The following is a 14,525-nucleotide window of genomic DNA, read 5'->3' on the forward strand; positions in this document are numbered from 1 at the left end:
CCGTCGCCATAGCTTCGTCGGTTGCTTATGTAGATGACACACTAGTGATTTGAACAACCAATTACAGTCGTGGGTGCTCTGATACCATGTCAATTATGAAGAAGAAAGCATCTGAAATGTGCTTAGTTTCAGAAAAAAAAGAATCAGCTCTTCTGAATTACAATGTGTTTTTTTTCTATCTTCTTCAAACTGAACAAGATTAGTTCATATATATATATATATATATATATATATATATATACAGTAAAGAAAAGAATATTTTGTAACTACTTTAACTACTTGTTTTCCATCTAATCCTCTAATTTCTATTATTTACATAATGACCCACAGCGTACTATGTAATACCATCTTTAATATGAAATGAATAAAATATAGTATTAAAATTGTATTAATGTTGAACTAGATAATACAATTTTAATGCAAATTTAATTCATTTTGAAGTTTATTTTGATATATTTGTTACCGTTGGATACTTAGCTTGTTTAATTCATCATAGATATAATTTGCCAGCTTATAGATCATTGTGATGTCTTTCTTTAGTTACGTTTTCTTTTAATTCTTAATTCTCTCTTCTAATTCAACTTTATTACTGCGTAATACATTTTTAATGCAAATATAATTCATTTAATACTTGATTTATTTGTTATTATCGGATACTTATTGAATTCACTTTACAGATCATTCTTAGTTATCTTTTTTTATTCAAATTTAATACAATGTACTACAATTTTAATGCAAATTTTATTAGTTTTGCAGTTTTTTATTTTATTATTTTTATTATTGGATACTTGTTTAATTCATTATTTATACAAGTATAATTCACTCTATTATTCAATTTCTGATATTTCATTTGTTCAATTTTTTATTCATGTTTAATTCTCTCTTTTGTCTCAGCTTTAATATTTGTGTAATACATTTTTAAATACAAGTTCAATTCATTTTGCACTTAATTGATTGATTTGTTACGATTGAGTTACTTGTTTAAATCATTATTGAGTTTACATGCGGATCAAAGAATGCTCTTTTGTTTTCTACATTCTACATTCATAGTTTATTTTGTTTCAATAATTCAACTTTAATATGTTTGTAATATATTTTAATTCATGTTTAAGTCATGCCTCTTCATTTGTTACGATTACATTACATCTCTTCTAATAATTCAACTTTAAAATATTTTTAATACACTTTAAATTATAATTTAATTCATTTTGCATTTTTTATGCCTTTTCATTTGTTATGATTTTATTACTTGTCTAGTTAACTATTGATACAAATTTTATACAGTATAGAATCATGGACAATTCTATGAAAACAAAGGGAAACAGAGCAATAGTAAGAGAGGGAGAAAGAACAAACAAAAAAAGCAAGAAATAAAGGGCAACATAAACAAAAGAAAAAAAAGAGAAAGATAGAAAGAGCGAGACATAGAAAAGAAGAGAGAAAGAAAAAAGGAAGAAAGAGCGACACAGAGAAAAGGGAGAAATTAAAAAAGCTTCTATAAATGGTAATAATTAAAAAATATATTTAAAATAACTAATTATTTTTAAAAGGAATCCACTCACGAAATTAATCCATCTTTATAAAACAATACACAAATAAGTACCAACCATCCAAACAAAGCTAAAATATGATCCTTGTCTTAACTTTTTGGTAACAATCTAAGTTTATTCAATTACACATTATTCAAATTTTTACGAATTCAAACTTGAGTTTTACCATAACATTATATTTATTATAATTTATAGTTAATTAAAATTATTGAGTTCCAATAAACTGATTTTACTTATCCTCAATCCCTTCCATGCACCAAAGAAAGTTCCTTTTTTTCTCTTTATTTTTTCATTATTATTTTTAATGAATAATAATGGTTTGAAATTACAAAGTCCATAATAAAACCGACCACTAATGATTAAACTACCAAATCCATATAAACATAGCGACTCTTTTGTGGAATTTAAATCCATATAAACATAGCAACTCTTTTGTGGAATTTAATTAGGCTCTAGATTTTAAGTGGAGTAAAAACTAGAATATAAATGAGTTGTGGAAATTAAACGGTACCATATAACAACATGCTTACAGGAAACATACAAAAAGACATTTTTTGATACATTGAATTAAATTACTAGATGAAGAAGTATGTTTGGATGAAATTATGTGTATATAGATTGGAATGATAAATTGAATTAAATATAATATAAAGTACAAAAATTCTAATAATCTCATCCTTATCATACATTGCTTCTTTGCTTGATACATAACAAACTATACAAAAGTTAAATATAATATACATAACTATAAAATAATTTTTATGCTGATTTTGATTTAAAATAATTGAGATTAGGTATTAAAAATAAGATTTGTACAAGATACATTCTACACAAACAAAGTTATAATGTATCTAATAAAGGTGAAGTGATGCATATAAATACTAAGAGAGAAGGAAAAGAAAGATTTTTGTAATTAATCTAAATGGTAGGGATATTTAGATATTATGTTATCTTAAGTAGTGAATTACATAATTTTCCCATTAATATAATGGGGTTCTGGATTATGTTTTCTAAGTAATAATTTTCAGTTCAAGATAAGTGTTACCTTAGCAAAAATCAGGTCCGTTAAAAAATTAATATATTAAATGTGTAGTTTATTATACAATTTATATTTAATAAATGTTTTTTGGAAATTAAACATTATTACAAAGATGGAGCATAAAGAACCTTATAGTTGAAAAAACATACTATTTTTTGTCTTGAATTTCTTAGTGATACTTATTCTTGAAATTGTTATTTTTCTTGCTAAGGTGACAATATCAGAGTGTAGATCCAGAAGGACAAACAAATTGAGCGAAAATTTCTGAAGGGCAACAAAATTGAGGATTAAACCAAAAGGATTACATTTGGACGGAAGGACGGATACCGTTAAACTTATTGGTTGGAAGTCGTATACTGACATGCACCTTATAAGGAGAATACTGACATGCTTTTTTGAATTAAATTATTGACGACAAGAACATTTTTGCACCTATTATAAATGAAAGACAATTTTTTTTATTTCATATAGTCTAAGTATATTCTAAACCCATTTTCAATATCTTAAGGAATGACTCATCTACGATACATTATCGTATATGATACATACCATGGAATCATAGAGGACTTATGAGTATTATTTTAATGAATGAATCAATATTCTATGATACCTTGTCCGTATATAAAATATACCATATGCATATCAATGAGGATTAAGTAATATCTTTTTGAAGAAATATATACGGTTCTATGAAATCATGCCAATATAATGGTATTATTTTCCCTATTAATGGCTTATTGCATTAATTTAATACAATGAAAAGAAGTTATTTTTATTGTTTCATACGGTGCCTTCATCGAAAAAAATAATATAGAAATTATTTGATGCATCCTTTAATAATTGCTAATCTGTTACCGAACTTATTGGTATCTTATTGGCTGGCTAACAAAGTATTATATTAAACACTTGATAGCTAATATGCCAATGTTCGAAGTGATCTTTCTCTGCTTTGTGCTTGTAGTCTAGGTTCTACACTACCTCTGATGTGTGGATTATGAAACATTACGGAGTTAATGTATCTTGGACAAAATTGTCACCATCGAATGTATTCGATATGCTTGGATACATATGTATTATCCACCCAGTAATACATTCTCTTTACATTTTCCTCAGCTAAATAATGGTGAATCTTTGCCTTTTATTCGATCAGCCATCATAATATATTATTGTTCAACCAGACAACTGAACCACACCGTTGATTTTGAGGGATATAAGGCTGCAGAAATTTATGTCGAAAGCCTTGTTAATCCCCTAATGATATCTCACCAGGGAAGTCATATCCATGAAATTTCACAATCATTTAATTTGTAATTTGTAATTATTATTATCTTGACAACGTCTTGGTGAATTGTTTTTGATATCCTTTTTTTTGTTCAAGTTTGCTTTTATCAAAAGGCATCCAGAGAATTAAGTTCTGTTCATGTACCCAAAAAAAGGGGACATAACCGATATGCATATAAGGAAATTGTGGCGGGTTACAGTTTCAGTGGGTCTAATGTTTCAACATAGTACTGCTTATATGTCATTGCTAATCAGTTGATTGAAACATCCATTTCCATCGACAAATGATGCATTCACGTCTATGTTGTTGCTTTGCTTAAACTAAGTGGATGGATATATTTTTCACATGTTTTTTCTAGTAATTTGAAAATTTTCCGCGATGCAACCTTTACTTGTTTTGTACTATTGAATTTCAGGATAGAAGTTGAAGATAATGTTGAACACTAATCCGTACATGCTTTCTGCTGAGTTAATGGATCTAAATTATGAAGCCTCGACCTATCTATTTTTTACATTTATTATGATACATTACTGATGTTTCTTTCTTGCTGAAGTTGAACAATGTTCTCTTTTGCTTTATCCATGGTATCTATTATAGTTAGTATCAGACTATTGTACACAAATTGTGTTTTGCTTGCTCCATGAATTAAAGCCATGGTTCTATCAAATTTGTTACTTTGTACGTATGCCCTGTAGTTTCTGATGACCACGAGAACATCCATCAGTATTGATCTTGCGATTGGATCGACCTCTTAAAGGTGCATTATAAAATTAGTTAAAGCGATGATTGTCTCACAGCATGACAGGATTTTATATTAATATCTGACAAGTTAAAAAGTATTCATTTTTTAGAATAGTTCAAAAGAAATCAGAACAAAATAGTGGTCAATTTTAGTATTAAAAAATAGAGAGTATAGTAAATATTCATAATAAATACATTAGAAAAAAAATTATTTTCAAACTTCATTAATTTTCACAAAGAAAATATATAACTTATGCTCTGCTTCAACAATTTACTACTTTGTTTCACTTCAAAAAAATAATATCCAACCATGTATGAGTTTCCTTCTTTCGTAATTCGATTCATCGGGTGATTCACAGAGTTCTGCTCAAATTTATTTGACAGCATGATTTCATTTTCACTCCACTTTCTACTACTATTGAAATCATGATCCCGAATGAAATCCTTAAAGACATTCTCTTACGGCTGCCCTGAAGTCTCTCTTGAAATATAAGTCCGTTTGTAAATCGTGACATCAACTAATCTATAGCCTTGATTTCGTGAAGACACATATCAAATTAAAAACAGATCAACTAGTACGTTTCCAACTATCAATGGAAAATACATGTTTTGTTCTCTTACTCCCCTCTTTAACAAACAACAAATCGCTCAAAAGCTAGTTCTCATCGATTATCCTAATTTAAAAGTTTTCTTTGATAATACTGTTAATGGGTTGATTTGTTTGTGCAGTTATGCGTGGGAGACATATATATGGAATCCACCATTAAAAAGTATTTTATCACAAATTGGGCACCTCTTTCTATAACAAATATGGTTTTGGATACGATGAGTCTAGTGATAATTATAAAGTTGTATTTGGGGATTATTATAGTAATTCGTAGACATATATAGGGAATACAACCATTAAAAAGTCAAAGAAAGTACTTTATCCCAAATTGGACACCTCTTTCTATAACAAATATGGTTTTTGATACGATGAGTCTAGTGACAATTATAAAGTTGTATTCGAAGATTATTATAGTAATTCTTACAATGATGATGTGTCTAAAATGAAAATTGTGATCAACATTTACAGTTTGAGGATTGATTCTTTGACAACACTCTATGACAAGCTTCAGGGCATCTTTCTACTAAATCATTCGGTTAAATTTGTTAGGGGGGGGGGAGATCTATTGGGCTTCATCTACTTGTATTGGCAATTACGAAGTGTACAACATCATTTCATTTGATGTAGCTGATGAGATATGGGAAATATTGGAGGTTCCTGGTTGTGGAGAAGTTAATTCTAAATTCAAACTTGGAGTTGTAAAAAGTGTCCTTTCTATTATGTATACATATTATTTAGGTACTGCGACTTCTGATGTCTGGATTTGAAAAGATTGCAGCGTATCATGGATGAAACTGTACACCATCAAATATCCTCAAAATACAGTTCTAATGATGTTTTCTGCACTAATTTTCACATTTTCTATACATCTTAGCCAGTTAGAAAAGGGTAACATTTTACTTTCGCTTCCCGGTATAATAAAGATATTTCATGGTTCAACTAAAATACTAGAGCACACTGCTGATGTTGAGGGATGCAATCGTGCGGAAAACTACACCGAAAGCATTGTTAACCCCCTAATTATATCCAGCGAGTATTTTATGTCCCAAATAGGGGTAGTCTCAATAGTGACTCACAGTTTGAAATGTTAATTACTTAAGGCTCATCAATTAAACAAAGTTTAGAAGAAATACTACAGAAGTGTAGGTTGTGTTTTTTCACTCTTCTAAGTAGGGTGTTTTTCATGTAAAAATTATAGTGTTAGTAATTTTTCTGCTTCTTTACTTTTACTTTTAGGTTGCAAGTGAAACATGTAACGTAGTTTGCTTCAAAGAAGATATAGGATTGCACAAAATATCATGAACTTGAACATATTTACTTTGAATCTTTTCATTTATAATAGATAAGATTTCATACGTCATTACAATTAGTAATTAACTGGTTATTATTACCTGATCCATAAAATACAAAACTAGCTAATTATTTTTAGTTGGTTTACCATCATATTCCTTGATATATGATGCTTACTTTGCTTATTTCTTCTAAGGTTTAAATTCTCATTCTTCAGTTTTGTGCTATATCTCAACCTAAATCTAATATCTATTATGCGAACATAGATATTGTTGTATGTATTGTAGTAAAATAAATTATTTAATAGGAAAACATGCATCATAGTATACTAAAAGTTGGACAAATGTTAGAAAAAAAATAGATTATCATTTAATCAATATATAAAATACAAATACTGTTAAACATCTAATAAATTGTTAATGTTATGAACTTGTATATATTATAGTGAATGTCTAAGAGTTCTTTAAGGATATGGTTAGGAATCCTACTTAGTGACCAAGTTAACTTTCTCCTATAAATAAAGAGATTTTCCTTCATTTTAAATTATATCCATGAATCCTAAATATATTTCGAGATGAATAAGAAGCGTTTTCTCTAATCCCTACTTTATTCTCCTTCTTGTTTATATAGTTTCATAACAAGTTATTGTGCACGACCTTTTTATTCTTAAAGATTTATGATAGAAGACGAAAAAAGTGCAAAACATATCTTGCATAAGTTATGCAATTGGGTTTTCAAATCTGGAGTTAGCATATGGAGTAAGTATTTAAAGAGACCTGACAAGAGAATTCCTTAGTTTATTTTATACATTATATTTAACTTATTGATAAGAGAATTCCTTAGTTTATTTTAATAATTAAATGAGAAAAAATTAGTTAAAGGTACGTTTTAAACCTTCATATGAGGTATGTGATCTATTAATCTATATCAATAAACTACTAATGTTGATTATAATAAACCAACAATCTCAATTTTGTGTGTAATTATAATGTACAATCATATTATTGATCAACAAAAATGATAAAACTACAATTATTTTGACGGCTTCAGGTTGAGCCTCACTGTGGGGTAAGATGATGGATTTATTTTTTATCACACCAAAAGAATAAGACGATGGATTTACATTCAATCACACAAGGAGGGTAATACATCACATGGAATTCATAGCACACCATGATGAGAAGATGTTGGATTCAACTTCCATCAATTTATGGCCTAACACATATTTATATAGATAAGACATTGAATTCGAGTCTTAATGCACCATATTGATGATGTAATAATGAATAAAGAAAAACTAATGTGAATGTGTTTTAATGAGAAGTCATGAAATTTACTTAATTTTCTCCATTACTTAATGTGTCTATGGTACCGTGCATTATATGTCTGAAAGAATACAAGTGATTCAATAATGCACATAAATATTGAATGAGATATTAATGTTACCAGCATTTGATATGCTCACATGTTTAAGTTCCATTCATGATGAATGACAACTTTTGATAAACGCTAAAAATATAGATCCGTTCTCTAAAGGGAATGAGGTGTAATCCCCCATGCTAGGCGTGGGAAAGATTGCGACCTTTTGTCAATGATGTGTTATCGCCAAGAATGTCTCTAAGTAAACATGCATTCTAGAAAAAGTTTCATGATTGATCCTCAGGCTTGTATTGGACAAAAATTAGTTCAATCGAAGCACATTTTATAGTAAAGTAAGAAGTTTACTAATTTCAGTACTTTCTTAATTTGACATGATTGTCTAGGACATCATTTGTCTATAATGTTTAGAAGAATTATGGAAAATTGAAATAGACATCCATTAAAGAACCTTAAAATTCTTTCAAATGGTGAATTTTCTTGTACTGCCTGTTAGCAAAACCACATATTTTTGTAAGACCATCATTAATGAAAATTGAGACTGAATCCCCTGCATTTTAGGAACGTATAAAAATATTTGTGGACCTATTCATCCACCTAGGAATTTTTTAGTTATTTAATGGTCCTAATAGATGTTTATTCTTAATTGTCTCATGTATTCCTATTATTATGTTGCAACATGATGTTTGAAAAAATATCAACACAAATGATATAATTACGTGCAAAATTTTTTGATAATCTGATTAGTACGTCAAGTGATGGGAGCACAACTCACCTATATAAGGAGTAGAATGATTAAGAAGAAATAGATTTGAAAATTTCTCTTGGATTAACTGAACCACTTGGATAGAATGAAGGATAGGGTTTAGCCCTACGACGACTATCTCCCTCATTTTTAGCAACTGAGGAAAAATATACTATCTTGTGATCAATCTTATCACAAACAAAACAAGCATTGGAACACGCTAGGAATTTTCCCTCATGCTTTATTTAACACTTAAAATCAATTTGGCAATGACAACCCACTACTATTTTCTTGAGTATTTGGTTTTACACTCCTCTTTGTTGAACTTTGGAGTATTGAAGGAACCATGGTTGAAAGACTTTTATAGGTACCTAGGAATACCATGTTCATAGGAATTTTCATAATTTAAATTACCTTCACTAGTTCTAGAACTCTTCATCTCCCTAGACCTCTCCTTAAGTTTATCCTCTTTAATCTGTTGGGCATGAATAAGGAGACGAGAAATATCCATGTCATGGATGTAACACTCCAAATATCCAAATCTAATCTAGAGTCTTAGTGTATCAGGGTTTTAAAACTTCTTAAAGGTCAATAATAGTGTATAAAAATCATTTAGTAAGTTCTAGAGTCAAAACGTCACAAGACGTCCATCACATCCGGAGACGAGTCCAAAAGCTGCTAGTGTGCCTTAGTCTATTTCACGAGTTTAAAAACTTGAAAATTGATGAAAATTGGAAAAAAAAATAAGGTTTTTAAAACATATTAGAGTAGGTTTAGGGTCAAAGATTCGTAGTAAGACTCCCCAAGGACCATGCTAGGGGTGCTTGAAGAGTTCCCTTCCATTTTGGCCAAAAAATTGTCATGGACAGTGTCTACCAACTATGGAAGACGACAAGGCGTGGTCCAATTAACGGGGCGTCGAATGCCTCTGTGGATGTTTACTTATCCCATTTTCCAAAATGGAAAAATGACAACTCTCAGACCAAAACCATAGTTTCACAGAACGGTGGGGGTCTTGGCCGTCGACTAACCTATGACCTGCAGGTCAGAGTCTCGTAGGTCTGGCTTGCACTTTCTGTGATGTTTTAGTTAGTTCATTTAATTAAGTTAGATATTCAGGGGGTTTATTAGGGATTAGGGGGTGGTTAATAAATATAGTTAAATTACATTATAAACTACCCTAAGCCTTAACCCAACTTAACACCCCCAATTCCCATAACACCAATTTGCTCTTCCTTCTCTCTACTTTCTCTCTCCCAAAGAAGAACTCCATTGAACATATTGGTCAAGGTCATTAGGGCATAAAGACTAGTTCTCTTCACCATAAATCTCAACAAATAACACTCATGGGAACCTTTCACCTTTAGGAATCCTTTCCCCAAAGGGTTCTTCAAAAATGGGGTTTCAAAAAGATTATTTCATATGGGTTTCTTTCTAATATGAATTTGTTCTTTGAAATTGTATTATCTATAGTTTATTTTGATATTATTCTTAGATTATGATGTATTATGATTCATTATTCTAGTTCTTCATGAGTTAACCTAGTTTGTGGAATAGATCATGAAATTGACCCAAGTTCCTAACCATAGGTTATGAATTAGTGTAAAATTGAGTTGTAGAGATGCAATTGACTTCACTATTGTGTTATTTAATATTTATTTATGTTATTACACCCATTATTGGATTTAATTGACTTGATTAATGGTACGACCATGATGGTGACTTTGCAAGGAGACTAGGTATGTCTGTGTTATCCTAAACTTTTACTTCAATTATGATGGCTTGTACTTGGTGATGAAGTTCAATTAAAGTATGTCTTGTAATTAGATTAGGTAGGTGTGGTATGATGATACAATTTAAACGTCTTGATTATGTGATTGTAACATTATGCTTAAAATGTAATGATATAAGGTTGGTTATGAACTACCTATGTGCCTTACTATGATATAATGATGTTACTGTTCTAATATCACATATGAGGGTTGTAATGAAAGGTGTTCTCATACAATTCCTATTAAGTTAATTATTGTGATTATACAAGGATCTATTCTCTTATGACCTAAACAAAGTTATGATTGTTATAAAAAGACATTCAAAAGGGACTCTATCTTAGCAACGAGTGAACTACTAGTGAGGAGTCTCTCTTCCCAAGTAAGGAAGGTAGGTTCAGTATTGTACTCATGAGATTGGAGACTATAATGACAAAGTCATAAATAGGTTTCTAAGTAATATCTCTTAGTTCTTGAACTATGTTGCTCCAACAGAAATACTAGTTAGTGGATCCACGTAGATGCTATGTTTATGTCTTGGTAATACCATGAAAAGTTGTCTACCTTATTTTGGTGTAGAGTTTCGTGACACCGGATTCAACATTTAGCTCTTGTGGTCTATGTCGGTTAAGGCAAATGTTACCAAACGTAAAATAAAATAATAAAGAAAACTCTAACTAGGATGATTTAATGGGTGTGACTTAGTCTAGGTAGGGGTATGAGACTCTACCTATACATTGAACTAGTTGGCCTTGAGAAGGGATATTGAAGGATGTTCTCCAGTTATTATGCTCTTATAAAGTTAATGAAGTATATGTGTTGACTTTACATGTTGATGATACCATATGATGTTGGTTTCATGTATGAACATGCTATTTGTCTATATTGCTAAATATGTTGATGAATGCCCTTGAGACTATGTTATGTGATTTTAGGCATTGCTTATGGTCCTTTTTTGGGTTTACAATGTTGAATAAGGTTATGAGACTTTTCTTGGTCATTGCACTTGTAGGCTTAATGGTGGGTTATGAGTGAGGGCCTTGTATATGTTTTGATGTTATGAATTCTTGGACATGTATTATGTTGTACATGATGTTGGAATTACTTTGGTTATGATTCTAATATGCTATTAAACATGTTGACTTGGTTATACATGATGATGTTGGCCTTCTGTTGAATATGCTATTGTCTTAATGAATATGTGGTGTTATTGTCCTATATGTGTTCTTCATTGTGCATAAGGCTTTTCAAACTAACTTGGCTTGGTTTTGAACAAATGTTCCTTTTAGAATGATTTCTTCATTGAGTGTGCATATGTTTCCATACTTAGTACAAGTGTTGTACTAACCCTTATTTCTCCCTTTTCCCCAACATTTTAGGTTCCGGTCGTTCAAGGTTTCGTGACCAATTTGCAAGGAAGGTTTGGATCATTACTCCAAGTGTGGGTATGTCCTCAAGTTCCGAGGATGATGCCTTTTTCTCATTCTACCTATGTTACATTGCTATAGTTTAAAGATAATAATTTCACTCTTGTTGTTTCAAGATAATGTTGTAAGCCCTAGGTGACATTTAAACTTTTGTGTAAGGGCTATTCCCATATTGTTCTATTCCTTTTAGATTGTCTAGTATGAGGCATACTTATTAAGACTATGTTGTGTATCTTACATATACGTAACGTAAAAGTAGAAGGCTATGTAATCTTTTTATGTGAGGAGTCTAAGCAAACTTGCTATGAATATATTATGTGTAAGCGAGAGGCCTAAGTAAATCTCATGACGTATATGTAGATGAAAAGTTTTAATTTTTTGCACTTTTATTAACATATGAATGTAACTATGAATTCTAAGAGGCTAATGTTAGTCCTCTCCGAGAACGCCGTCACCGCTTACATCTAGGGGGTATTTTTTGTATGTGACAATGGACAAGCATAGCTGCACTACACTCTTTCACTACAAATTCAGACACACCTGGTATGAACTTGCTCATACTTTCCCTAGAGTCCACAACTGTAGAAGGAGCATATTTTGAAAATTGAGTGAACTTCAAAGAATATTCTTTCAGACTCATATTTCCTTGTTAGAGATTAATAAATTTAAGATCTCATATCAAAGGAAATAACCAATCAAAAAAAGTGGGCTGAAACCTTTCCCATTCTAGAGGACCAACATATTCAAGTCTTGCTTTCTTCCATAGTTGAACCAAATTTGAGCAACACCCTAAATTTGATAAGCGGTGAATTTTGCCTTTTCCACTGTAGTCAATCCTATAATAATCAAAACCTTATAAACCTAATCAATGAACTTTTGAGAATTTTACTCAACCTTCAAAAAAGAGAATTCTTGAGGATTCATCCTAGTGAAGTCTCTAACTTTAAATGTTGTTGTACCCATATATGGGTTCACGATTACCTCAATCTCTTTGTGCGATTTGATTATCACGGTATGAGCCAATACTTGACAAGCAGTTCTAGACTCCATATTAGTCACTTGCTCGGTGAAACGACCAACCAGTGTTTGAGGAGGAGCTTCTTGACCAATATGTTCTCTCTTATTCCTTCTAGCAAAAGCCTTTTTAGTACTCATTATATCTAGACCATTGGATAATGATAAGGAGAGAGATCTTATAGAGTTGACCTCTATCAAACGACTTCGAATAATAAATAAGTGAATTTTCCTAAATATACATATTTTAGACTCTCATTCATAAATGTGGCGCGCTTCACACTCATTAACAAGTCTATACATGATGTGGTTTTGAGACATCCTAGAACCATTATAAACCTATGTTCTGATTACCAATTTTGTCACGAACAAGGTATCCTCTAGATGTTAATATAATAAACGACCATAAGAGGCCTCATATAAGCCACTTTACATCATAGTAAGGATAATGCAAAATCGGTAAAATTTAACACATTCTAAACCATATTAAAATTTTTATTAAAGGAAGTAGAAGTCTCACACACTTTTCAATAAAATAATATAATACAATAAAATCTTAGGACACAACCCATACAACAATGTTCAAAAATAAAACTAAAATAACATAAGTAAATGGTGGCTTAATCCCCAAATGTTATGAATATAAAAAATGTTAAACCTTGCCTCTACTATCGACCCTGCCCACGGGGATGACAGTCGGGAACGACAAATCCTATATTTGGGTAAGAAATGTAGGAAAGAGTATGTGTTTGTACAAGACAGTACTAAATATGATTACTTTCATAAACATTAATATAACCCTAAGAGTTAGACAACATAAGTCACAATTCATAATAAAAGCATACAATAGATCATCTCAACGTATAAGGAATACTTTTTGAAGTAACCTCTGATCATACTTAGACAATACATAGGTAATCCTCAACCAATGATACTCATCATGGAATGCAACTCAAGCAAAAATCAAGCTCATCATGTATCAATACATACCTATCTTATCTTTTATAAACATGGGTAATCGCCTCTAGCCCTTATTACTTTGGGATCATGGGTAGTCTCTTCTATTCCCTCTTACTATAGGATCATGGTAGTCGTCTCTTGTCCATCATACTATAGGATCACGGGTACTCCACTCTAGTCAAAAATTATATTAAGAAGTTTGGTTTTCTTTTAGGTTTTTTGAAAAGCTTATGTATTTTATGCATTTCCTATATTTTATGTTTATTGAATATAACCAACAACATCCCTATTTATAAAAGTAAGAAATCAAATTAAATTAGGACTATGAACCACTATAACTAATAAATCCTTATTAAACATGAAAATTAAATAACATAAATAATAAATTTTTAACACACTTGAAACTAGCAGGCTAAACTAGAGCTAAACGTGAGGGTTAACGTCACCGAAAATGGGCAAGGGTCAAGTAAATTGGTGAGGGAAAAGTCAAGGGGACCAAGGTTGACAAAGAGTTGTCCAAGGCACTTCCCTACCTCCATGAAGGTCCTGAAAACCCTTTATGAACACATTGACCTGTGTTGCCACCCATGGAGGCCTAGGTAGTAGGATCCCCAAAATTTTCCCAAAATGAGACCCTTCACATGAGTCTATTAGTAGTTGGAGAAGGACATCAAGGTTTGTGTGAGTGGCCGTGGTCTTCACTTGGCCTCAAGGGGACCAAGTC

This window comes from Solanum lycopersicum, chromosome 5, assembly GCF_036512215.1.
Source record: "Solanum lycopersicum chromosome 5, SLM_r2.1".
Classification (NCBI taxonomy): domain Eukaryota; kingdom Viridiplantae; phylum Streptophyta; class Magnoliopsida; order Solanales; family Solanaceae; genus Solanum; species Solanum lycopersicum.